The following is a 27,812-nucleotide window of genomic DNA, read 5'->3' as shown; positions in this document are numbered from 1 at the left end:
ATAGGCATTAACTTTAATTGCTGTACAAGGTCAGAGGACCATAAATCAACAGGTTACAAAGAACCTAGGGATCACTTTGTGCAGAAGTTGGCATTAAAGCTGTGACAGGGTGGTAAATTTGGAAGGTGTTGAAAAGAACTGAACCACAACCAGGAGGGATAGACAAGGAGAATGGGACTGGGAGAGATGACATGAGAGCCATTAGCACTCTGCCTGACTCAGTAGGACAGATTATATTGAAGAACAATGTACAATTTATAGAATGCTGAGGAAACTTAAAAATATATATATAGCCAGTAGATATACGTACAATTTTCAGCTGCTCCTCTCATGGGTCTCTTAAAGCTCAAATTATAAGAACTAATATTACAGGTGGTAAAATTGGAAAACTTTGACCCGTTAAGGGAATAGCTATCAGATGCCAAAGTAATTTATGACATAGATCACCTTGTAGGAATTCCCTAATAGTAGCTTGATATTTGGAGATTAAAGACAGATTTTTTTTGGGCGGGGTGAACTGAGAGTCCACTAGGAATATCCACAAGGAGGTAGGTTGTGGGGTGTTCCCTGTTCCCCCCTCTCATTGCTAGAAAAAGATGCTTCAAGAACAGTTGGTGAGAGTGTAATGTGTGTCTCGTGAAGTTTTGGGGTGTTTGTCAAAAACACTGAGCTGGTTTCTGATGGATCTAAAGACCAAGAGATGAGCTAGTGGGCAGTGAATGGTAGAGCAAGGTAGAGATGCTGTATTTGGAGTCGCCTCTTGTTCCCGGGTTTGTTAGAGTTCCCTGTGGGACAGCTATGGGCCCTGCATGTCAGCACACTGTCACGAGGCTGTCTAGGTCCTATCCTATTAGGCCACCCAGGGACAGAACTGGTCTCAGCAGATAGAAGCTAGAGGTGTCACTTGGAGCTGTGGCTGCAGTAAGTGATAAAGTGAGACAGTATGACTCATATCTAGGGCAGGACAGACTGAAAGCCCCCAGTGATTGGAGAAGTGGGAGCAAACCCTGGTTGAGAATCAGCTTTAAATACATACCATTCTCTTAGCTCAGCGACCAGAAGTAATGTTCCTTCTCCATTTACCTCTTCTTTTCCTACTTTCCGCCTTTCACTCCACATCTGTGTTCCAGAGGCTTTGGAACCGAGGCTAACTGGTCAGAGAAGAAAGACCTGGGGGGAAAATATGGGGCGCTCTTCATTGGCTGCTGAGTTCCACTCCCCACAGAGCCCGACTATGGAGGGGAGACAATTTAACCTTCAAATCAGTCTTTATATATAGCTGGGTATTCTAATTTCTAAATTGAGACTATGTTTGGTAACTTAATATAACTATAAGTTTTTTTTTAAGCCCCAGTTGATCAGGCTATATAGATAAAGGCCTAGTTCTTATTAGCTCAGAAGATACTGCATTAATTTCCTGGAGCTGCCATAACAAATTACCACAAACTGGGTGGCTTTAGCATAAGAGGCATTTATTTTCTCACTGTTCTGGAGGCTACGGATCTAAAACAAAGATGTCAACAGAGCCGTCTTCTCTCTGAAAGCTCTAGCAGATCATCTGTGCCATGAACTTCCCCGCAGCTTCTGGTGCTACCGTGGACCTTGGCTTGTAGAAGTCTTGCCCCCATCTCTGCCTCCCTAGCCACATTGTGATTTCCCTCTGTGTTTTTGTCTTCACGTGACACTCTCCGCTGGGTGTTTATATTTATGTCTCATCTTATAGGGACACATGTCATATTGGATTAAGAGTCTACCCTTCCCCACATAATGTCATCTTAACTTTAATGACATCAGGGAAGATTATTTCCCAATAAGAACGCATTCATAGGTACTAGGTGGTACTGCAACATATCCTCTGAGGGACACAACTCAACCCACAGCAGACGTGATTCTGCTTGATGTCTGTACCCTGGAGTTAGGGGCTATTGTTGGTGAACCAGCTTGCTTCCTAGTTTATTTCTAGTCACACGTGTCACACTCTTTCAGGATATACAGCATGGGTTTTGAGTCTAAAGCAGTGGTTCTCAATCGTTCCTATTAGGGATGCACCTACTGAAGATGCCTCTTTATTTTGTCCATTTTCCTCCCAGTGATGCTACTAGTGGTTCTGTTCTTGAACATAAGTTAACAATTTTAATGGGACATTGAGAAGAAACCCAGTGGGCACCACAGGTCAGCCCTGTGGCCTCTGGTCTCCATGTCTTCCTGTACTGCCAGTTCTTCAAATGCACAGTCCCAGCTTCTTAGAAAGATGTATCCCTTCTTACCTGCCTGTCAGTTGTAGTCTTTCAAAGTCCTCCTCTAGTGATTTTTTTTAAAAACCAGTAGGACTGATTGTCAAGCCAGTGTGTACAAGCTCAGCTTTTCTGACTAATTTTTTAAAGATTATTTTTAAATATTCCTTTCCTGACTGCATAATATTCTTTCAATACTTTCTGTTGCTTTAACACATTATACATTGTTTAGTGATGGTCTTTTCACCAATTCCTTGACATAATTATCTATAGATGTTTTCTCCACTGAACTGTTTCTCTTGACTCATTTTTGTTTATTCCATTTTATCTGAAGTCTGTTATAGACCCTAGCTTGCAGTAGCAGGTCACTAGGTGTTTTCTGGATTGGATTGAGTATTCACAGAAGTAGAAAAGGGTCTGTTGCTTTAAGTGACTCTTGAAATAGATACCAGTTTCTTGGAGGTCTCCTTTGAGTTAAAATCCTCAGCAAAATGAACGGGAGCCACTGCAGGGGAGGGGTGGGCAGGTTACTCATCTCCCTGCTACTCAATCTTTCTTCCTCACTTGCCCAAAGACCTTTATTTCCTTTGTCATTAGAATCAGATTAGTCAATAGGCAAATTAGGTAATGTCCAGTATGAAATTTACTGGGGTGATACTGGTTAATAAAATTGTATAGGTTCCTAGTGGGGAGGAGCTAGTAAAAAGAAAACAGGCCAAATATATGGTGATGGAAGGAGATTTGAATTTGGGTGGTGATCACACAATGCAATATCCACATGATGCATTTTTTAAAGGAGAATGATGATAAGAGTAATCGTCGTCGGCAGCCGTCCGTCTCGAGAGACGATGGTGTAGCTTCTTAAGAGTCTATCTGCACCGCCGAGAATGGCTGTGCAGTCCGACTCGGGAGTGACACGGTATCTGTCTCCTCCCGTGTTGAATCGACATCTTGCGATGACGCTGGAGTGTCCTCTCCAGTGAAGCTGAAGCTACAGAGCCTGGGCAGGGTGATATGGAGGGTCTGCTGTTGCCCATGCAGCAGACCCCCCCTCTCTTCGCAGCTGAAGGGTCCAAGGGAAAGACGGAGTCAATACAGCTTGGGTTCAGGTGCGCCGCAGGAGTTGCCGGTGTTGACTACAACGTCAAACCGCCTTAGGGACTCCGGCTCCGGATTTTCTGTCGGGGTTTACTCCCTTAGCCTTTCCCCTGAAGAGGTATGCCGCAAGGCAGCGGAGGTTTTTTGGAGTCAGAATTTTCCTTCTCTGGATAAGAGTAATAATGATGTTGATAATGATATTAGCTAACATTCATTAGTTCTATGTCCTTTATATGTATTTATCTCATCTATTTATCCTATCAGCTCTATGGAGTAGAAATAATTATCATTCCGGTATTACAGATGAAAAATGAAGGTTTACGGAGTTTAATTTACTTACTCAAGTTCACACAGCTAGTAAAATATGATGATTGCATTTATATGACTATTCTTATAATGACTATTATAGCCAATTAATCAGTGTTGCTTTTAACTGTTAACATTTCTTCAAATAACTTTCTTAAAGGGTGAATTTAAACTTCTCACCTATCTGTGTGACAGTGCTTTCTGGAAAGCTATTGCTCAGTCCTGAATTTCTTATCCTCCGATCTGCACATTCAGATAATGATGCAATAAAATCTTTTATGGGACACTCCTCAGGATTGTTACATGCTAAGGGAGGGAATAAGATACATTTTCATAACTTTTGACTTCTGTAAAGTACTTTTCTCCTCATTGCCGCATGGCAAAGCTCTAAAATTGTATCTCATGAGGAGGGTAATCTGCAATTATTTACAGAGCCACCTCACAATATCTCATTTTATCATTTTAGTTGAAAAACTGAATAGTAAAACAACCAAACTTTCATGAATGTTTTAAAACCCGTACTCACTGGAGGAGGGAGGAAAGTGAATTTAGATAATTGCAAATTCCATTTAGTCAGTTGTATTTCAAGTAAATGTTCTGTCTCAACATGCCTTACATCTTTTCTTTTTGAACGATGGGAGCTAATGCTTTTCCTTGCTCCAGCGTGAGTCTTGTTCCCATGGGAGAAAAGGGAGAGTAGCAAAGAAGACTGGGCTAGTGCCTGCCCCAGTCACCCAGCTTCTCTGCTGCAGGAGTGAGGGGACCTTTGAGGACGTTATTTGACATTTAAGCAAGTCCTTCCCAGGGCAGCTGCTGAATATTTTGTTAAATGATTGTCTTCTCTGACTTTTATTACTAATGAATCTCCCTTAGGAAGCACTTAAAGAGTAAAAAAGAAGATTGTTTATATTAATCTCTTTCTCTTTGCCCACAGAACCCAAAGAAATGGTGTTACCTGGCAAGAGATCTGCACTCTTTTGTGAAAAATCAGACCAAGGTAACACTTACTGTGAATTGATACTTTTTTAGTTTGTTTAACCCCGAAACATTAAACTCATTGGTTTTCCTTGATTACTGGTTTTAGCTATTGAATAACCCATCAAAAAAGTAAATCATCATCTGAAAAGTAGAGGGAATAGTTTCTAATGATTACCATATTTACTGAACTAACAGAAAAATTTTAAATATATTTTAGCTTATCAGAATATTGGGGATAGTGGCTAATTTTCTGATACTACTCTTCTATTTATGTTAATACATGAATAGGATCTTGACTAGAATATTGTATTATCTTTATCTGGAAATAACTTCAATTAGCTTATCCTATTTACAATGATAGACAATAAGATAATTAGATTCTTGTCAGGGTACAGTGATAAGAATCTCCTTTTATCAAACATTGGCCACATGATTTTATATACTACTTTTTGAATATGGAAAAAATTTCCGTACAAATTCCTCTAAAACTTCTTTGAGTTTTATGAAGACACTGTCATACAAAACATATTTTCTTTGGAAAGGCTGAATTATATCATAATGGTTTTTAAATAGCATGCCTGATTATGCTTAGCAGTTGCAGAGATAGTTGCTAAATGTTTAAATTGCTGTGTGATTTATTTACATATGTTGGCTTAAAAATATGAATACTCATGCAAATACCCTAATTATATACGTGTGTAAACAAAGTGTAAGATATAGATATATGTGCATATTTTATGATAAAAAATATCATCTAAAAGAGTTTTTTCAGAAAAGTTTCTAAAAGGTTAGCACTGTGATAGGACCTGGATCCATCTATTCAATGTTATTTAATTATATAGCTATGAAGATATGATGTTACTGTATGTATTTATATGCATAATAGATTATTGAAATTTTTATTAGACTGCAAACTGGTTTAAACTGGTTGGATTGCACTTTTGACAAGTTATTAAATTCCTAGAAACAAAGGTAGCATTTTAAATTTAATGGACATCAGCAGAAAACTTGTCTCCGAACTTGAATTTGCAGTTGAGCAGAAATAAGTTGTTGGGTTAAATTACAAACTGGGGTGCTTATACTTATTTCTGGTTTTAGTTGATTCTTCAAAGCAGGTCTAAACCCCTTAAGGAAGCAGTTCCTGTCCCCTATCGGTGATTTGGGATTGTAGGCATTCTATTCAAGTTTTATCTATACTAAAATGTTAATTGAATCTGTAACATATTTAAAATGCTTAATGACATCAACAGAGGACCGCCTTTGCATAGAACTATTAGCTGTGACTCCCCACAGAGAGACACTACTATGAGCAGTAATACTCGTGGGAATGTGGAAGCGGTTACAACTGGGCATTGTGGGATGGGCAGAGGGTGGTGAGCAGAACTGATGGATGATGAGGCAGTACAGAGAGAAAGAAACACACTCAGTGAGATGAATTCAATGAGGAGGCCCAAGGACCTGTGCCCTTTGGAATAAAAGGATGAAGGGAGCACAGGCTATCCAGGATGCATTCATCTGAAATTATTTTTTTCAGAGGTATGTGCATATACATATGTTCAGTTTAATTAGGCTTTTTGTTTGTTTAAGATCTGGAAACACTTACTTTGAACTGAATTTAGGAAAGAGAGAGTTGGGGTGGGAGGGGGTCGTTTCCGTTAACATGGCGGGATTTCCAGCATTGCTTACACAGAGTGAAAATATGCGTTCCCTCCCAACAGGAGAATAAGGGAACAGTTCGGGATCTTACCAGAGTTCCTGGGGCTTCGGTCTGATAAAGTTCCCAAAGGGAATGTGCTCTAGGACGGGCGGTTTGTGTGAACAGCAGGAGTGGGGTGTGTAGGAGTGACCGGGGATGGGAGAAATGGTGGTGTTGCCATCTCTTTAGACGGGTCCTTGGGATTCTGTGAAACAGGGTGTTTGCCGTCTTGTACACAGTTCCTGTTAGTCAGACCGTGCGTGCTGATGTGCTGATGCTCTTTCTCTATTAGCTCCGATGGAACATATACATTTCAATTTCAGTGTTTAAATGGTACCCCCTTAAGATATAAGCACTGTTTTTAGATGAATGGGACTGGTCAGGTTTCTCAGTTTACATGATGATAAGGGTGAGCTCTGGCCGTGCAGCTCCGAGCACAAACGATTGGATTCACAGGCACTTTTGTGGGTACAGATACCAGAAAGTTTTATACTTAACCCTTTAAAAGAGGTAATTAAATAACTCTTCATGTATTGTTTTATTATGTGAAGTTATTTATGTCCATTAGTCACAATATTCTTAATTTTGTCATCCAGAGAGGGGCAACTTTAACTTGTCAGGTCTAAGTATCCTTCTATATATCTAGTAGGATTTTGTTAAAAAAAAATAAAGACTGTTATTCTGTTCCATTTTTATATAGGTTTAGATGTCCTGGAAGTAGATTGACTTTCAGTTAAGAAAATGTCATGTCTGCAATTTATTTTTGTTATGTAGGAATATTAAGTTTTATTCTCACATATATCTGACTTTTTCTGTAGAGAATTGTAATTGTAACATCAATCCTTAATTAATATTAAGGATTCAACAATTTTTTGATGTACTCTATCTAGACTGGAATCAATTCTGGCAATTGAAAATACATTGTCCTAAAGCTAATGTGTAGGGTTACTTATGTTCAAGAGCATTAAATGTAAGTTATAAAGAGAATGTTTAGAGATATGTTTCACTGTGGTTTATTATTACTGGCTGGAGAAAATGTTGTAGAGGTAAGAATACTTGTGAGATTTAAAAGGATGAAAATCTGATATTTTAAGGGCTTACCACAAATTATATTTTATGTGATTTATTACATACCTACTATAACATAACAATGGAAACTAAAGCATCAAGTTTCAGGTTGATTAATATATAAGTTCATGACCGTGAACTTACATGAGAATTAGAGATATTTCTATGGCGTGTGATAAGTGGAGTGCTATAATCATCACATTGCAGGAATTAGATTCCACATATGATATATGCAGTGCTTTATAGAACTATGGCTACAAGGTCAGGCAAAACATGCCCCCAAAGGGAATTTAAACTGAAAGTCGGAGAACAAATCATTGAATATTCTCATGGAGATGTGATTAAAAAGTAACTTTTAAAGAGGAATTTGCATGAGAGTTATACTTTTTATAAACTTTTTGTTTTTTATGATTTTTGCTATTTGCAAAAGTGCTCGGTATTCTTAACTCTTCTGAGTATTAGATTCTGTGGGATATTCATTTTCTTAAAACTTAACAATGCTATAAGCCATAGCATTGTCTACGATCAGCTCCTGCTAGTATTCGAGTTTTTCTACCAATTTCCCACCTGTTTTTCTTACATTATTTGTTTTTCTCCTACTCCATTATAGACCCTAAACATTCTTGTCTTTTCCTTATCCTGAAAACTCCACTCTGAATGCCCAATCTTCTTTCTCCCTTATTCCACAGTCTACATAACGTAAAAATTTCTCTCTATAGGATTTTCTGAATTTCTCATTATACTACATCAATTTCACTTCCTTAACCCATATGCATTTAGTAAGGTCACCTAGTATCTGCCACACTGATTTGCACGTTGCTAGGTAATAGTTCTTATGTGTGCCTGTGTAAATATATGTACATATATAATTTCATTTTATAAAGGCGCACATACAGATAAGAGACTTTCCTTTCACTATTTATTGTCAGGAAGATTCTGTTCTGTCATCCACTTTTACACCCACTTATGAGTGAAGTAGAGAAATTCAAATGAATGAGCTCCTTACATCTCTAGGATTCCCACTGAAGGAACATTTAAAAGACTAAAAGATCCCTTGGTACTACGAGAGTTATAAGTCAGCTATGGTTTGTATCCTTTAGGACTACTTTGAGAATCTACTTTCTGTTTAGCACATCTTTCAGTGAGAATAAAGTCAAAATTCAAATATACTCATTTATAAAGCAGGTCATTTTTAACTGTTGAAACACACTCCCCTCCCCAAAGGAAGATGGTCTAATTGTCCCACCCACTGGCTTGGGGCCACTTTGCACGTGTCATTGGAGAAATATCTGAACTGATCTGCTTTACAAAGGCCCTTTTGCCTAAGAGCAAACATTGCCTTAGGAAGATACTGTATATCTTCCATCCCAATCAATAGAAAAAATACTGTATACTGTAATTTTCTACCTCGTCCATTTATTCATTCATTCATCAACTACATTTGCACGTTTGTGGCTATGAGCTCTGAAATTACATATTCCCCTTGCATTCCCACTCCATAGTTGTGTCTCTTTAGTCTAGAACCCTGGAAGTACCTAAACTTTAGCTGTGCAGGTTGGGAAAGGATGGTCAATAGTGGCTTGGCAAGTTGAGATGAAACTGGGACTATTAGGGTTGGGGCAGGGCCTTTGGGACTTGGGGCTCTCAGGGGACTGACAATTCCTGGTAGGTCTTTGAGGGAATTGGTTCCTTTAAGGCTCTTGTGTCCAGATCCATTTCTTTAGGTCGGCAGTACCAGAGGGACTTTGGAAGGGGAAGCAAGTCATTGGAGGCAGAGTGGTGTGGGCAGAGGCCAATAATTTGTAACATGGGATGTCCCTTAGATTTGACAAATGCACATACGTACGATATGTATGTTTCTTCCTCTCTCTATCTAGATAGCCACATTTTTAATGCATTTGGTATTTTAAAAATTATGCCACTAGATGTCAGCAGCAACCTCCTAGGGTTCCTGTGGCCTTAATTGGTAAAAACAACAACAACAAAAAAAGCACAATTGCTACTTATTAGAACACCTTGTCTGAGAATAGTAAATACTTATTTTGAAAGTAGAAGTATTTTTGAGATATGAGGAGGACTACAAGCATAAAATATTTTGAAATTGTTTCTTAAACTGGAGTTTCTGTTTCCATGTAACAAGTTACCTTTCCTTCCAGTGTTCTTTCCAGCAATGGCATGGCATGAGAACCACGTGTGAGGCTGAGGAATTTGTCAGAGATTATACCTGAAGCCAGAGCTCTAAACTTCCATGTCAATACTTTATGATTCATTTATGCCACAATTGCAGGAGACTTTGCACTTTGGGTGTGTTTTGTTGTTTTTGTAGGAGCATTTTTGGTGCGCCAGTCCTTCAGGAGATTGTGTGGTGTTAATTTTTCAGCATCCACCTCTGTACGCTGTTTACTTAGAAATGCCTAAACTTTCCTGGATCTGTGCTGTGTTGTTTCAAAATACTCAGAACATTTTGAAAGATGCCAGAGACTGTTACGGATGTTTGCTCACCAGCTGATAAAGAAAATAATCTAGAAATTGAAAACAATGATATGTTTTCAAGAATTGCAATTTTTCAGTCCTTAAAATATCAGGTAGAAGTATCTCAATTTTTTTTCCAGAAATTAATAAGAAAATTATAATGTTGACCAATTTTCAATAGAAATTAGTAATGTTATTTTCAAATAATGTAGTTAATATCCAGTCAAATCAGATTCTTGTTAGCAGGGAGAGTCAGACTAATCTGTTAGATTTTAAGTATCAGCTAGAACTCAGTCTTAGGTGATTGGCTATGAACTGACCAAACACCAAGCAGATTTTAAAGTAATTATCAAAAAGTTAGATTTGTTCCCATTTCTCTTCCTTGAAAAATTCTGCCTTCAATGGACTGAAAAAATATCTTAGGAAAAAGAATTAGGAAAATATGTTCTTTCCTGAAACCAGTTGTACCAAGGACAATACTAATGTAAATGTTATACCCTTCTTATCTTTCAGATAAAAAAAAATTGTTTTAGGTGCTACAGTAAGGGGGGAGCTAATTCATCTAGTACATAGGCCAGAGATATCATTTCCTTCATATTGAAGTTCATAAGATTATCATTAAGTTTTTTTGTGCATTTCTATTTTAGAACTACTAATAAAAATAACTTACCTTACCAAGATTTTCCTCATGACTCTGGCTGAGTTATGCATGTAGGTGATGAGGCAAACTTTTGAAATCATGCTGCAGTCACCTCTTGGGGAGCAGGTGCGCTCGGTTAGTGCTGCTCTTAAATGGAAGGCCTGTCATCAGCCAGATGTTCAGTGAAGGCATTTTCAACATTGAACCTGGTGCAGGAACACACAGTTTGCTTGATCCGTAACAGTCCACCCTATGCTTCCAGTACTTAACCCCCTAGAGGGGGTCAGGGCTGGAAAATCTGTCTTCGGTCTGTCCCTTCCTTTATCATTTACAAATAGTTAAATAACACAGATGTTCATGAAATATTTTGAACTAGAGATGATGCCAATTTTAAGGACACTGTTTTAGCTCCATGCTGAGAAATTAGCTCCCACTTCCATATGCACCAGTGAGTTTCTCTTCCATGTTCGCTCGTCTGTGCACAGACAGGGGTTAAATTAAAACATAGAGAGGGTCGGTTTCCCCACGCTGTCCCAGAAATTCACACACCTCAGCTGGACATGGAAAGACTGCTTTTCTGCTGCTGCACCCCAAATGCCTCTTCACAAAGTGTGCTTTGCTGACACCTTGTTCTCCTGAATTTCATTAGTATTGCATAAAAACATACTAAAGTATACAAAGTTTCATGGCCCACTAATTTTAGGAAATGCTGGGTTAAACCAAGTTAAACAGGCTTCTTTTCAGCAGGGCTTTTAGGGACTAATATTCGAATGTGCATCATAAAACTATAGCAGGAAGGTATAAAATTCAGCGCTTTCCAAAATTTCCTGGTCAGTTAATCAAGTAATAAAAGTGTTACTGTCCATTTTGCAAGGAAGAAGTTTGATGTTTGATCTCATTGGTAGTGAGCCATAGATATTAGATATTTATATAGATGTATGAAGGACTCTGCAGTTCTTTTACTTTTACTGCATTGACAGTTTTTCTTGTTTCCCATTATGAAAGTATGCTTAATTTTTATTATGCATTTATTGAAATTGCTATAAATTTAATAGATCAATATTCTGTCATTAGATTTCATGAAACTTGTGGTAGACATCTCATGTTTAATTTTGTTTTTGGAGTTTAGCTTTTTGCTTTAGGAAGTTACCCCACTCACCTTCTGTATGGTAATAACAAATTAGGGGCAATAATAATAGAAAATATTGATTGATAACTTATTTGATGCCAGGCACTGTTCTCAACACAGTACTAAGAATTAGATTCCACTGCTATCTCTGTTTCAGTTTTGTCATAATCATACTCCATAACAAACACCCCACGAGCAAAAATCATTGGCACAAATCTGTAAATTGTCTGTGTGGTTTACACTGATCTTAGCTGAGTTTGCTTCTATATCTGCAGTCAGCTAGAAAGTCAGCTATGGGTTGGTTTTACTGATCTTGGTTGAATGCTCATATGTCTATGACTTTGGCTAGGACAAATGGGCTTACTTGGCTTTGTTCTACAGGATCTCTCTTTCCCCACAATCTAAACTGAACTTGTCCTCATGATGGTATCAGAGTTCTGAGAGAAAAGGAGCAGAAATGCTTACGGGTCCTGATGCCCAGGCTTAGAATTGGCACAGAGTAACTTCTACCACACTTCACTGACCAAAGCAAATCTCTAGACTGGCCTGGACTCAAAGGATAGGGAAACAGACTACAGCATTGCATGAAGGGAGCTGCAAAATCACATCGCATTTGGTTGGATACAGGAGCAGGGAGAATTGCAATTGTTTTTTGCCATCCATCTACCAGAATCTCTATTCTACACGTGAGCAAAGTGAGATGCGATGAGATTAAAGCACCGGCTGCTGGGGTGGACTTGTGACCTTTACCAGGTCTACAGTGGAAACTCACTTCCCAGGCCCCTGTGCTCTTTCCGAGCCCCTGGACATGTGCACAGTGGTTTATTTTCTTGGCTACGTTAGTTTCCTTTCTTCAGTCCTGCCTGACGTTCTGAATAGTTTGGTGCACAGAAGTGATCCTACTCATAGAAGCTATCCCTCTGAAAATTCTTAGGGGCCCAGTACTCGCAGCAGAGAGTCCTCACATGCACACTGGGCTTCTGTTGACTTGCAAGTGAACTCTGGCTGTGGAGTGGATATTACACCCTGAAAAAAGGAAAAGAGTAACTTCAAGGCAAAAGGAACTTTCTTCTCTCTGGGCGCGTAAGCTTCCTTGAAAGCTTGTTCATTGATTTTCCTCATAACAGCTGAGCTTGCAAGCTATAAAAGAAAAAAAAAACAAATAGAAGCAGGGAAGTAATATCAACAATCACCAAGTTTACTCATCGGTCTTCTCTCATTTGTACTCAATCCCAGCGCTGGGAAGTAATGGATCCCTGCACCCCATCCCAGCGTTTAGTATGGAGGTCATAGAATTCACCTGAACAAAAGAGAAAGCAAACACTTACATTTCCAAGCAAGGGTCCATTCCCATTGATGCGATCTTGCCCAAATTAATGTCATTGTGTGGGGAGAGTGCCCAACATTGGGTGAAGAAAACGTGGGTGACGCCGGGCACAGGTAAACTGGTACTGAGTTTGATCTCTGATCAGCAGCACAATGCCCAAAATAACCTTCATTAACATTGTCTTTAGAGGAAGCCAAAAAATTGATGACATTTTTAAAAAGTCCTGTAATCAGGTAATTCTGGAACGTGATGAATTTTGTATCTTCCTTCTGTAGTTTTAGGATGCACATTAGAATATTAGCCTCTGGAAATCCTGCTTCCAACTTGTGTTCCCACAGGCACCTGGAATTGACATTCAAAATTGACCTGATAAACTTGTACTCTAAACCTCCTTCTCCTGCAGGTCATTGGAAGAACCGTCATTCACCGGTCACGCAAGCCAGAAACCTGGAAATCATCTTTGATTCTTCTTTTTGCTTTTAACCTCCTCGCCATTGATCACTTTTCTGATATCTTCCCTATCCCACAATCCCTCTCTCCCATCCTGAGGTTCCAGACTCAAATCATAGCTCTTCTACCTGATATCTGAGGGACCCTAAATAAGCTTTCTATTCTCTTTTGCCTCAAGTTCTGATCTGTATGATGGGAAAAATAGTGTTAATAAGTGAGAGAGTTTTTTGTGAAAATTCAATGAGGATAAATTAGGGGAGTACAAAGACGATTAAGTTGATTTTTTTTTTTTTTTTGTCTCCAGATTGAGAGGGGGAAAAAGTACTTGTTTATTATTAGGGGAAAAGCCTTACTGGTTTAGTTAGTGTTTTTACAGGAGCAAATACCTTTTAAAATGCTATAGTAGTGAACAAGTAAAACACGGTTGTGCTCTGTTAAAATTCATGGAGGAAATAATTCATTAATATTTTTTTCTCCTTTTGTTACACAATAACTGGCCATTGAAATGAAAAGAAAGAAAGAAAATTGAACCCTCTTTATCACCCTTTAGGCCAATGGAAGTGTTTGTTGTATGCTGAAGTAGATTGAGAAAGAGAAGGACCCAAAAGCAGCATTTTTAGGACATTTACACTATCTGTTCAACCAGGCCAAATTAAGCGGGTGTTTGCATCCTGTTGGGTTAGGCAGCTGGAGCACTGCTAACGTAGGATTAGGACCTGGCTGTGAGTTTCAGACAATTTCCTAGTAATATCTCTTACTTTTTGCTTAATAGCCAAAAGCCCTCTTTAAAATCCTATTACACATGGAGAGAATTGCATAGCCCAGTGTGGGGGTTATAGAGCCATGTGTGCTCAGGCCTCCCATTGTCACACAGAGCATATGTGATTGATAATAGTCATTCAACTTTTTCAATACATTTTATTGGCCTCCTAAATATGGGCTACCAATTCTGGGTGCTGGGGATATACGAGTCCACAGAATAGCAATCCTTGCCCTGCTGGATCTTACGTTCCAGTAAGAGGAGACAGATGCTAAACAAGATATGTAATTGTATAATAATTCAGACAAGGGCCAAGGAGAAAAGTGAAGCAGGAAAGGGAGACAGGGCTTCTTGTAATGGCAGTAGGTTTGTTTATTTAAAGAGGGAGGCCTGGAAGTCCTCACTAAGCTATTTGAGTAGAGATCTGAAGAAGGTCACAGAGCCGGTGAGTTCAAAGGAATGAGATGATCTGACTTTCCTTTCACCAAGGTCACTGTGGCCACCCTTGAAAATAGACAGAAGGGGAGGCCAGTCACTAGCCTATTGCAGTATTCTAGGCAAGAGATGGTAGTGAGTAGGGCCAGGGAGGTGACAAGTGGCAGAGATAAAGTTCAGTCTTAATTTGTGTGGCGTGTGTGAGGCCCATGCTCTGTTGGGCAGAAATGCCAGGATTTCAGAGGAAAACTGAGGGAGAGGACCCAGAAATGAAAACCAAAAGAGAATCACCAGGGAGATAGTGGGAGAATTATTAAAAAGTAATGCCCCTCCCCCCCTACACAAAAAGTAATGCCCCAGAAACCAAAAGCAATGCCAGTTTTAAGAAGGAGGTATCAACGTACAACACCGCAGAGAATTCAACTCTGGATATGTCTGAAGGGGGTGCATCCAGTCTGACTGACAGGGGGCTATCGGTGACACCGTCCAGAGAAATTTTAGGGGGTTTGCTGAAGCAGAAGCAACAGATTGGCATTGGGAAGTGAAAGGACGAAGGCAGAGAATATAGGTTACTCACTCATGAAGCTGGGTAAACACAGACCAGTGATTTATATATTTACATATTTACCACAAACCACAGTAAGAAATACATTTTATACTGTGAGCCACTGCACACACACACACAACTCCCAATACACAGTCTTTCATGACATAATTACTACTTCTTATATGTGCCATGCACTTTATTTTTTAGTTTCTTTTATATAACTTCTTTTTAAAAATGCTTTTCCACAATCCACTAAATTGATTTTGTAGCCTACTCATGATTAAGAAAATATGCTCTTGGGCAGCAATCAAGATAATGGATTGCCCCTGAGCACCACTTCCCACGCTCCCTACATGCCTGTCCGTTGCTGTCTTGACACTTGGGGTGAAACTTCTAGAAACATAATCTCTCCCTTACATAAGGAATTTTTATCCTTCCATCTATAGTCACAAATTGAAACTCAACAGAATATCGAATTCCAACTGATTTAAATATCGTTTTAGGCTCAGCACGCAGCAAAATCTTTGGCTGTGCTCACAGATGAGTGTTTCCGGCCAACTGAGCAATATGGGCTCATTTCCCGCTTTGATTTGATTCTGTCTCTCTGACACGTGGGCTGGAGATCCGCAACCTATGATGGAGTGTTAACTGCACTGAGGAACTTGGATGTCAGTTGCCATGTAGAATGGATTATTCTTGAGCAGTGCTTTGTATGTTTTAGACAAGTGGCATTAAGTACTATATGTTTTCTGAAAGTCAGAAAACTTAGTGTGTATCAGTGAAAATAATTTCTTTCTGTTCTATAAATCTATACTAATATAACAGCAAAGCTTATAGTGTGAAAAAGAAGCTTTACTTTAAAGGAAATTTAAATAAGGGGATTGTACGTATTAGGTCATCCCCACCAAGATGGGACTTTTCCTAAATTGTGCAAAGGGGAAAGGGTGAAGCTCTTTGAGGGGAGAGGCTAATTAATGGAGAGGATATGGTAGGGACAGTGGTGGGAGGATCGCCCTTAAAGAGGAGGAAGATTACCTCTCTTTTGACGTTGGGTGGTTCCCATCATAGTGAAATTTGTAGACGGAGGATGGGAAGCTGAGGGACTTGTTTACTAATGTCTGTGGATTTTCTTTGTGAATTAGGACTCCAGCTCTTTCACTGACAGAGAGAGAGAGAGATAGGAGGGTGCCTGGGGACAGTGCTGAAGCTGTGGCGTTGTCATTGGGTAGAAGGAGTCGATCCAAGGTACCGGTGTTGGTGGATGTGATCGATTAGTACTTATCCATGAGCAGTCTCAAAGCCTGTCTTTGTTCTCATTGGCTTAAAGCTAAGATCACAGATTGATTATTTGCAACAGTTAGATAGGGTCCGTAGATTTTTTTCTATTATTTTAATAAGCCAGATTTTAAAATGAGTAGTCTCATGTGCAAATTTTAGATTTCCAGGTTGACATAAACCAGTCAGAAGATCTGGAAATAATTCACTGGAGCTGAGCGATGTCTGTTCCTTTTTTAAAAAAGGCCTGCGTTCTCCTTCCAGCTCAGTTCCAATTGTTACACAAAATGCATTTACCCATGACCCTCACATATGATGCTTGTCTGGCCCCTATGGGCCTGTGAATGTGAAATCCCTGATTTGTGTTGGAAATCAAGAGTAAAAGTAGGCTTACCTATTTGGCCTCAGCCTAGGGTGGTTGCAGCTCAGTGAATTCGTGGTTTTTAGGCTCTGGTAACCAGCACTGATGACTGAGCTCTGGGTGTTGATTCATGCCAATGAAACATAGGAGACAGGTTTATAAACAAACACATATTCCTGACCTGACTACATGATACGCAGGGCAGGGTATCTCTTTCCTGTGTGTAAATCCATTTAGCAGCTTAAATTATTTATTCATGTACTGATACAGTCTCTCAGAATTGTTATTAAGCACCTATGATGAATTAGGAAAGAAGTCTGCTAGTTTCTGGATTTACAAAGACAAACAAGATGTATTTGCATACATACGCTCCCCTCCCTCATTCATAGAGTTTAGAACCCAAAGAGGGAGACAGACAATTGAACAAATAGGTACTACAAGGCCATTCTCTGTGCATCCCAAAGTGCTGTGGGTATTCATAGCTAGACAATGGCCATGGATGCTAGGACCTATTCTTATTAGCCAGGCAAAGAGAAGTGGAAAAGGATGTTCAAGCCACGTGAACTGTATTTGCAAAGTTTGGAGATGTGAGAGTATGAGATTAAGGGTGGGGGTTGGATGTCGAGCAGGGGAGACTGAAGGAAATTACCTGTGACGATGACACAGAGGACAGGAATAAAGGCTGAGTGGTAAGGCTGAGAGAGTGACAGCGGCCAAGTCATGAATGATCTGGTAAACCATCTAATGCATTTAGATTTCATGGCATGTGCATAGATAGGTGCCGCTGAATGGTTCTAATTTGAGGAGTGACTTCATTAGGTTTCTATTTAGGAAGATCACTCAATTAGTGGCAGAGTTAGGATTCAGTTTCTAGTCCAGAATTTCTTCCTGTCACTGCTAGAACTTCCCCGGTCTCCTGCATGCTTCAGAGTCGGGAACCAATGTATTCTGTCCTCGGAAAGGAGCCATTTTCTCTTTCAGAACTAGTTCCGAGGAATGTTGATGACTGTAGCATGCATTCTTCAAGGCATATCAGGGCATCTCGTAGGAAACTAAATGGCCCCAGAAAATAAATACCATGTATTTACAATGCCCTTGAACACAAACACTATGCGCCAGACCCTGTGCTGCTTCGTTTAATAGGACTTACCAGATGCATGGTTCATAGGAGCATATGTTACTTTTCTCCTGGATCTCCTGTTCTCCCTAGCCTTCTTAGCAATCTGTTTAAGACTAATGCTGTCATATTTGCCTCTCAGGATGCCTCCTTAACAGTAAATCTGGCCATCAACAGTATTGTGGCCTGACCATTGAATCCAACTAACTGCAAACCATATTGCTGTTATTGTAAGGTATTTATTCATCTTTTTAAAAAGTGAAAACTATTTATCATTTTACAGTCTAAGATTTCAAATACAGATTCGTATGAGAACAAGTGACTTTGTTTGGAAGGGCTAATGGCACAGGTATTCCTGAAACCTCTTGGATTTAATCTCATTGTCTCAGGATGCGGAGCTGATGCCATCCTTTCTGTGGCTACTTTTTGGCAGGTGAAGACATAATGGCTATCCATGTAGTTAATTAAAGAATTAGAATGCCTTTGAAAGGCTCACAATGAAAGCAGGAGAGAGACTAATGGGACTATATCAGGTTTTTTTCAGAAGTTCTCCCTTTGAATCTGCCTTTTGCAGGTAAGGACATCCGTGCTAAAAGGGGTTAGTAATTTGTCCAAAATAACACAGCTAACAAGCTTCTGAATGTTACTGGACTACAAGGGTCAGTTCACCTGTGGACGCCAAAGTCCAATCAAATGAGAACAGTAGTTTGAAGCCAAGAGGGTAAGGGTTTGTTAGTTGAAGAAACGATGCCAAATCCAGAGGCACAGGTAAGCTGGTGCTCAAAGACCACAGGGGTACAGATTATACACACGAAAAATTATTAATCCCGGTGACTAAAGGAGTTGGGGTCGTGGGCTCTACTGATTGGCTGGGACCAGGGTAGGGAGTAGTTGATCATTGTATCAGGTCCTGACTTCAGCCATGGCCTTGTTCAGTCTGGTTTTGTAAAGGTGTAGTCTGAAGGGTTGTTTTGCTTTCTTGGGCCTGAGGCTGAAACAGGACTGAAGTGAAGATGTTATCTTTAGCTTGAAGGAAACTCTGTTTCTGTGTGAACATGCCTGAGGCTTTATTCTTAAGACAGTTTGATGCTGACCAGAATCTGGTGTCCTAAGGGCTTAATGATCAAAGAAGTGGATGTGCAAGGGAGGAAGAGGCAGGTGAGTCAGGGTGCTGGGTGAGGCCAGTTTGAATCAAAAGGAAAGAAAAGAGAAAAGGTCATAGGAAAGAAATGAAGTTTCTGCATGGTTACATGAACAGGCTTAAACCCATATCTTTATGATTCCAAAGCAACTCCTGTAGGTATACTAGTCTTTCTCCAATATGTCTGAATATAAACACTTCTCTGTAAAAAGACCTTCTTCAGTGTCATCTAACTTTATACGGAGGCAGCACCAAGACCAGTAATTCCGTGGAACCAAATCGAGGGGAAGAAATATTTGCAAATATCAATCTTTATCCAAAAATATGTTAAATTTTGTCAATCTAAAGTAAGTCCAAATTCCATGTTTTCATTTAATCATTTGTTTAAAAAATAGCCTACATTTATACAGTTTGCAATAAATAACTTAGCTTTATGCATTATGACAAAGATTAGTATAAAGCACAGTTCATTTTAAAGATGGCCCCATCAGTAAGATTTCTGTGAACCACACACATGAAGTAAATTCTACCCAATGCCTCGTTGGAGCCTTTTATGTCTAATGGTAACAGACAGTTTGAACTTAAAAGGATAATTTTATTAAGAAACCAAAACTTGAAGAGGCCCAAAGCTATGTAAGCATAGAGTGGATGACAGATGCCATATGTGGAGTGACAAGTCGGGACAATCTTGAATGGGCAGTGCGGTCAACAGAGCTCTCAAACTCTGAAGTGAGGCTGGACATGGGCGGGCACTCAGTGTGAGTGTGAGGCTCTTTCCAGTCACCCGATTTGCTGCACTTCATTTGCTGTTGAGCTATCGCACATTTAGGTGGTCTTTGTATTTGCTCACGTTTGGAAAACTCACCGTCAACCTACCTACATGTTTATTATGGTAGCCATTTAGAAGGACCTGTCTCCCTCCCACAGAGCCAGACTTTCAGGCTTTCCATACTTAACTTTGTTCTCTGAGCAGCAGGACAAAGGGACCTGCCTCTGACCTTTGGGAGCTTTGACTTTGGGCAGTAATTCATGAAGGCATCTGCTGGGAGAAATGGTAACTTTCCAGCTAGTGTTCAAAACAAGATCCACAATTCCATGTAATCAATATATGTTTAGTGAACGAGCAGGCAGAACCCCTTTCTTTCTCCTTGAAATCCCACCCTTTTTCCTGGCTCTTCAATGCTTCTTGTTACCATTTTTCATTTTTGGGGTGTTTCGGATGATCTTTTCAGCCTAATTGCACCTGTGGGGGTTGTGGCTACTGTCAGTGTTTTTGGACCTGTGTAGCATCCCTTCAAGGATGGCCTGGGGTTGGCCTTCACAATTTTTTCGCCATACCACACCCTTTTAGGGCACCTTTTACCATGCAGACCGTGGGTAGGAGGGGGTGACCACTAACCACTGTGGTCATGGAACGGCTGTGACTTCCTCTCCCCTTGTCTTGCAGCAGTCAGAGGCTGGGGTGGCTGTGACACAGCGTGGCCATCATCTGCGCAGGCTGTGCTAACAATAGCATGCAGACCAGATTGTTCTCGCTCTGTGACTTTTTCTGTGATTCTGGTTGCCTGCTGGGGGTTCGCTTGCTCCTGCTGGTTTTCCAAGATAGGCGCTGTAGCCTCTTACCAGCTCTGACGTATTCCTAATAATTTTCCTTATGGTTTAAGGTAGCAAATTTCTGTGTTTTCAATTTGTAACTCTAATTGATATATAATCTCAACATTTTCTGAGATAGCAAATATGTAAATTATCGAGTTTCAATATTTTACAATATTTTAAGTACAATATTAACTGAGTATTTTTGGCCCAGATAGTTTTTATATTGAGAATTGGCATGAAAATATAAATTCAAGGCATTTCACTGAATCTTAACCACAAAGCCACACATGATTTCAGAGAAAGGTCATGTGACCTGATTCTAAGAACAGATTATAATCTGAGGTAGGAGAAAGTGCTGGCTGCAAGAATTAAAGGTATTAGTTTCACGGGAATGCCCTAGGACAAAAATAAAGGATTAATAAATTAGACAAATATGCAATGTCTAGATTTTTCTTAACAAGAATGACTTTATTTTTTTAAAAAGAAGTAATGAACGGAGTTAATAGAATTTGGAACAGATATTTAGAAGTAAAGAAATTCTCTACCCTGCACCAGGAAGAACTACACAAATATAGTTCAATAGAAATCTGACTGGTCCCATTTTTGAGGATCTGGCGCGCCAGGGACTGAGTTGAAAGAATACCAGGTATATAGCATAGAGAAGAATTATTAAAACCATATTCAACTCAGTATTGTGTATTTATGGGAGAAACAAATCATGCAGTCTCTTCATCTAGTGCATTTTTTTTTCATTTGAAAATGGCAACTCATAATTTATTACCTTCATTTTAAATAACAAAAGGTTTATACAAATACCCATTGACTGAAGCCAGATTTCTCATTTATTGAGCTTAACCTCTGCACTCTCTGCCAGACCCTTTGTGGCTTTAGAAGTTACCACTTGGCATCACCACAACCATAGATTAAAGCCATCCTCTGAGCCTTGTGTCCTATCTTAAATAGAGAAGCAGATGTCACTATTCAGTTGCTGGAACTTTTGCAATTGTTTAGGTCTGAGATTATGGTAGCATGACCATTGGTTATGCAACTAGGATGTCACTGGTGATATGACAACAGAAATTTTGATAGAACAATGAAAGCAGAAGTTTGATTGGAATGGTTTCAAGGAAGGATGGAAAAGACAACTTGAGGGCCAAGAGTATAGGCAAATCTATTATGCCTAGAAAGTGACTTGCAGTGTCTTCTCTTTACATAAGAACTGTTACCCATGCCTAGTGGCCTGGGGTTTATCCTTTCTGGCAGTTTGGGGATCTGAACATGTTTAAGTCATGATCCGGGGACATTCTGTTGGCCTCGTTTCCTTCCCTCCTCATGCATCTCTCACCTTTGTTTCCTGTTTTTCTTGTAAGTTCTCGTATATGTTCCTATCATGTAAAGTGATGAAAAGCAATACACTTTCATCATTTAACCATACAGAAAAGCTCACTAAGAATATGTTGTCCAAAACTTTTTCAGTTGAGATTGACAATTTTATCTCATTGGATAGGCTCTTTAAGAGAAGATGAGCAGAACTTTATCATGTGATTAAAATCTACTGCGAGAAACAATGAGCTTCCCTTCTGTATTTTGTTAGCGTATTATTATTTATATGCTAGTATAAATGTAAATAAATAAATAATAAAATAATTTACTTTTACAGTTGATACCACCAGATTCTTTCTTCTTTTGTAATGGAATGGCAACTCTATAAATTTAGGCAGTTTTTTTAGGAGTGAGGTCAGTGGGATTGGTGTGGGTTGGGGAAAGCTTGACAGTCTCAGAGGAGGGGGCAGTATTGGGGTTACTTGCCTTATGCTCAGTGACAGATGACTTTTGATTAGACATCTGTTGTTTCAGATGGCTCCTTTTCCTGGAGATTATGAAGCATCTTACAACAAATTATTTAACAACGACATAGCTTAGGCTGCTTACAACTGACATCAACATGAATAAGATGTGATTCCAAGAAATTTTTAAAAAATTATTATTAGAATAATAAACTCTATAACCAACATACTTTCAGACTAAAAGAGAGGGAAAGCTTGCCAGTGTCGCCGTTGGGCTTCGGTCGCTCCGACTTAGCGTTCTAAGAATAATTGCGTACGATGGAGTGGGCTGCGCTGCACCCTGAGGTTTTATTGACGTCTTTGCTGGAGGGAAGGATGTTAATAAAAACAAGTAAAACATGCAAAGGGAAGTCATATAGTAAGTAATTTTACAATAAAAGAGTAGAACTAGAAGCCTCCTTTTGCTCGGATATCCCCGGTGTTATCCCGTTTTCCCCCTGTCTGGACGGGCTGGCTGGAAGCGGGTCCGCGAGTTGAGAGGATGGCTGTGTAGAGCCTGGTTCTGAAATGTTCAGAGAGCTATGTGGGTAGGAGCTGACGGTGAGACACAGAGATGGGCCTTGAAATGACGCTGCAGATGCCAGGATAAGGTAGTTTAACAGGGTGTAAGCAGTGAAGTAAGTGACAAAGCTGGACAGACACCGACGGTGCAGTTTGTCCAGGAGGTGGAATTGGGACAGGGTGAGGAAAGGGAGTATTTGTACCACAAAGTGAGGCGCTGGGTCACTGTTGACTTGCACTGATGTGTGTGGACACCACGTCCGTGAATAAGAATGTCATTTTGTTATAACGTTGAGGAAATGGCATAGGAACTTAACGCTTGTAAATGTCAGCCTACAGTAAACTTGGTTTCATTATAGGTCGTTTTGCTTCAAGTGGCAGAACTGACCGTCACTGAGCAAACCTATATATTTTGTCCCCTCAGCTAGATTTTATGCTCTTTGAAAATGGCCGCCTCATTTTATAATTGTCTCCTTGAGTGCTGGGCACAGTTATTGAATGAGGTGGGTTGTTGCGTGAAGATCTCTTGTGAAGTTGTTTTGGGATTTTCCAACCTCTTCAGGACTACAGTGAGTGCTGGTAGGCTCAGCGACTCTCTTGGACTTAGTAGAGAACATGTACAGGACAGAGAGGAAAGGACTCATTTTCAGATCAGAGTGAACTTGAGTCCCTCGGTGCTAGTTTCACCATCTGACTTCCTGGACCCTAAACACGGTCTCTCTAGACATCTAGTATCTTTCTAACCTTTTCATCTTCTGAGGGCTCCTCTGACACTCAGCATTTTCCTGTGTGACCTAGGGCACGTGTCTAATCCCATAGTCCCAGCCCACTCTCCCAAACTTGACCTCTAGCCTGAGCCCCAATGTCTAGATTTTGAAGGAACATTGCCTTCATTTGAATGAATGACACGTATGTGACCACTGAGACCTGTGCCTGACAGTTAAAATCTGGTTACACTTGGTTCTGTGATTGCGTAACTTAGGGCTCTGCTGGATCCAGCTCTGCTGGTAGCTGTCTTAATGAGCATTAGCCAGCTGACTTAAAGTCTGCTGCTCGGTGTATTAAGTCTTATATGCTGGGTAGGTTCCTGCCTTTGAGGCAAGCCGCCAACAACATGGCATGTCTTATTTTTCCTTCAACCAGTTATCTTCAATCACAGACTTACGCATACTATTTTAAAAATAAATGACTAATTTACAGATAATTGCATGAGGAAAGTTACAGCTGCATTATACTTGTTCCTTTGCTTTAAAAAAAGCATTAAGAACTCAGACATTCAGATCTTTTGCATGGGAAAGAAAGTTTCCAGCATTATTAAAATTTATTAAAATGTATTAATTTTAAAAAATTTATTTTTAGGAAAAAGTAGCTATTCGGTTTAGCAGAATGATTTATTTGGAGCTTCCTGACTAATGGGGTGCATGCTTCAACTTTGGCAGGGCTGTTTGAGAATTAACTACATGTTTGGGACTCTCCTTTCTTGGTTCATTGTTGGACCTCAATTTCAGAACAGCATATTTTTGTGCAATCCTGAAGTAGAATCAGTGATTTTGATGTCTCCATAAAGGAGATTATCCTATTGGGTAATGCTTTGCACAATTTATGGATAATTTTATTATTTTACCACCCAGGCACAGATGCTAACACTCCAAAAAATAAAAATAGATGATTAAAAAGGTGTTCTCGGCACAATAAATTGCATCGCAATTTTTGCAAATTGCTCCTGCCCTCCCTACCCACAAAGACCTTATGTTAGAACTGGACCAATAGTGAGGGATAGTTTTTAACTAAGAAATTGGTTGCTTCTTAAGTTTTTGCTCTTGGTAGAGAAAACATTTTCCTGAGGGACTTTAGCTGGCATCCCTGTACATACAATAAAAGCAAATGTATTTTTCAAGAATGGTAAGTAATTTAATCAGAGAACATTTTGCTAAATTTAATCTGAGAACATTTTTAGCTTCACTGTAAATCTTATTGTCAATTAGAAGCAAGTGAATTTTGAAATGGAAGGAGGGATACCTCCTACTAATATTCTTTATATTTTTTGCCTTCAATATTTATTTATCTTCTAATATTTTTATTTGTTTGTTATAGTAATCTATTTAAAGTAATGGTAGGACAGGTGAGAAGCCAGCTTGATCTGTACTGTCTGTGACTTCTGACTAGAAGTCTTTAATGGGACAGAGAAACCATTTCCATGGCCCATTTCTTTTCTGTGTGAAGACCCAGGATTAATCTGTTTTGAGAACACCAGGTAATTCTTTATCGATTTTAAGTCGAAAGGGGTCTCTCAGGTTATTTGATCGATCCCCTTCAATTTAGGGGAGACAATGAGGCCCAGAAGAGGGAAGGGCCTGCCTGACTGGTGAGTCACTGAGTCAGAAATGAAGCTCACACCTCCTGGTTCTTCCCTGCATTTCTTCCCATTGAACTTTCACATTGCCGCTGGAAGGGAACGCAGGAACAAAGCGGTCTTTGTATCCGAGGTCAGTAGCTGAGGGACTTTGTTGTTGAGAAGTGTCCACCGGTTTTCTGAACTTTCCTGAGAAAAGTCAGAGAAGAGGGAACAAAAGCAGATTTTTTAGGAGTCATAGGATACACTGAGGTTATCTGCATCGGGTAACTAGAATACTAATATTATTTTGTTTCTAAATCTGGATTTTCAATGGATGAATAGGTGTGATCTTATTGATTTTTTTTTTTAAAGATTTTATTTATTTATTTTTAGAGCGAGAGAAAGGGAGGGGAAAAAGAGAGGGAGAGAAATGTTAGTGTGTGGTTGCCTCTCTCACGCCCCAGCTGGAGACCTGGCCTGTAACCCAGGCATGTTCCCTGACTGGGCATTGAATTGACAACCCCTTGGTTTTCAGGCCAGCACTTAGTCCACTGAGCCACACCAGGCAGGGCTTATTAATGGTTATGAGACACAGGGTACCTTCCCTGACATTTTCTTCAATGGTCTTCCTACCTCTGCCTAATTCTAATACATGTATACTATGGTTTGACCTTAAAATGCACAGACTGAGTATTATAGTATTAATCAGGGGAAATCTTTCCAGTTCCATCTGCTTTCCAAACATGGACCTTGTGGCATGCGTTACACCACGTGCATCCTGAGAAATTAAAATCACTGACAACAAAAGGCTGCCCTTTGAGACCCACTGCCCACCCCCCACCCCCTCGCCAAATGCTTCAAAATCACATTCAGGTCTTAGTGTCAGGCCATCATTTCCCTCTGAGTTTTTTTGGTGCGGCTTTAGAGTTTATTAGAAAATGTGATGGCAGTTACAGCCACACAGAGTGTTAAGATGAGAAGGAAATGACACCCACTGGAGGGGTGGGTGGCACTTAGAGCTCCATGGTCTCATGGGGATGGATTTAAACAGAGGATTCCCCGGAGTTCTTAGTTCTCTCAAGTCCTGCAGGTCCGCAGGTGAGCGCAGACTGGACAGGTCTAGGATAACCGAGGATTATATCCGGAAGTTGAAACAGCAGGGCAAAAAAGAGACTGGGTTCTGGCTATAAACAGCTTTTGGGTATGCTTTTCTAAAAGTTGATTCCAGGAAGTTCCCACTCCTCTGGTTCCTGGCCTGGCGGTGGGCGGGGGGAGAGGTGCTGGGGCCCCGCGACCAGTTTCTAACCCCTTGCTGGGCTTTACAAAGAGGTCACCTTCACTGTTCACTGGAATGGGAAAGTCTGCATTGGAAGCCATTTGAAAAGTCTGTGAAATTGGCTTTCTAATGAAGCTGGAGGTGTGGGAGGCCCTCTTGGAGGAATGGGAGATGACCATTTACGGTTCCTTTCCCGGTCCTTTCTGCCAATTCTCCCACAGTTCCCTGCAGGAGAGCCAACGCTCTTTCAAGATTGTTTCGATGTTAAATTGCCACTAAATCAAGAGCACAGTAAGCCCCAGTCTAGTCTTTTCAAGTGAAGACAATGTCGAAGGCAGCCAGGTCTCCTGCGGGGAACCGAGGCAGAAGTGGGAGACAGCAGGTAACTCCACTGATGAGGTAGGGGGATGGGAGGTCAAAATAAACGGTTTTTACGTTTACTTAAAACTATGTCCTTTGCTTATGTGCCTTTTCCTCACTGCATCCTCTTTGCAGTTCTTGGTTTATATAGTGACTTTTTGCCTCGTCTAAAAGAACACAAGTTACCTCTGAAACATTCCTCTCTGTGCTGTATTTAGGCCAAGACGCTCCAGAGCATCCTTTCCCCGTCTGCATGGTCGCTTGTTGGCCCAGGTTTCTAGGCAGCGTCTTCGTGCTTTGCAACACACCTGAGTCATATAGTAACGGGTCAATAAAAGATGCCCTAGTTTGTCTTAAAAGGATATTACGAACCAGATGGTGCAGAGGGTGACCAGAGCTCTTGTCAGGAAAATACTAGTATAACAAGGTTGTCACTTTCGTAATAAAACACTAAAGCAATACATACAGGACAGTACAATGGAGAATATTATTCAATGTATAAATGTCAACTCATCAGGCTATGCAGATGGTAGTAACCACCTATTGATACCCATCTATCTACCTGCCGATCTACGTATTTTGCAAGATAAAGAAAGTCTGTCTGTATGAAACCAGAGCTTAGTACTGCCTTTTGAATTTAGCTCTGTGATAAAGAGGGAAGATAAATATGATTTTCTAGAGATTTACTCAGCTGTGCATGAACATATGCATTTATGTCAGGCGGAATTTATTCGCTCCCAAATGTTGATCTCTTAACAACTGTGAGGCATTGCTTTCATGTGAACTGTACTGTGGTCCATTCTATTATATACCATCAGCCTGGGCTACTTCTTTAAGGTTTCGCATCACAGATCTTGAGAGTT

At 40.1% G+C, this 27,812-nt stretch overlaps 1 long non-coding RNA gene across 1 annotated transcript in view; it reads left to right on the top strand.

Annotated features, from left to right (window-relative positions):
- LOC149999251 (uncharacterized) overlaps positions 1-27,812 on the top strand; it is a 234,078-nt gene that overhangs the window by 76,158 nt on the left and 130,108 nt on the right. Inside the window, exon 2 of the long non-coding RNA XR_016513375.1 lies at positions 4,573-4,635. This is a non-coding gene — a long non-coding RNA (uncharacterized LOC149999251). The remainder of the gene's footprint in view (positions 1-4,572; positions 4,636-27,812) is intronic.

Source organism: Furipterus horrens, unplaced genomic scaffold (genome assembly GCF_987537825.1).
Source record: "Furipterus horrens unplaced genomic scaffold, mFurHor1.1.pri manual_scaffold_10, whole genome shotgun sequence".
NCBI classification, from domain to species: Eukaryota; Metazoa; Chordata; class Mammalia; order Chiroptera; family Furipteridae; genus Furipterus; species Furipterus horrens.
Note: the sequence above shows the minus strand (reverse complement) of the source record. Positions and strands in the feature narration are given on the sequence as shown.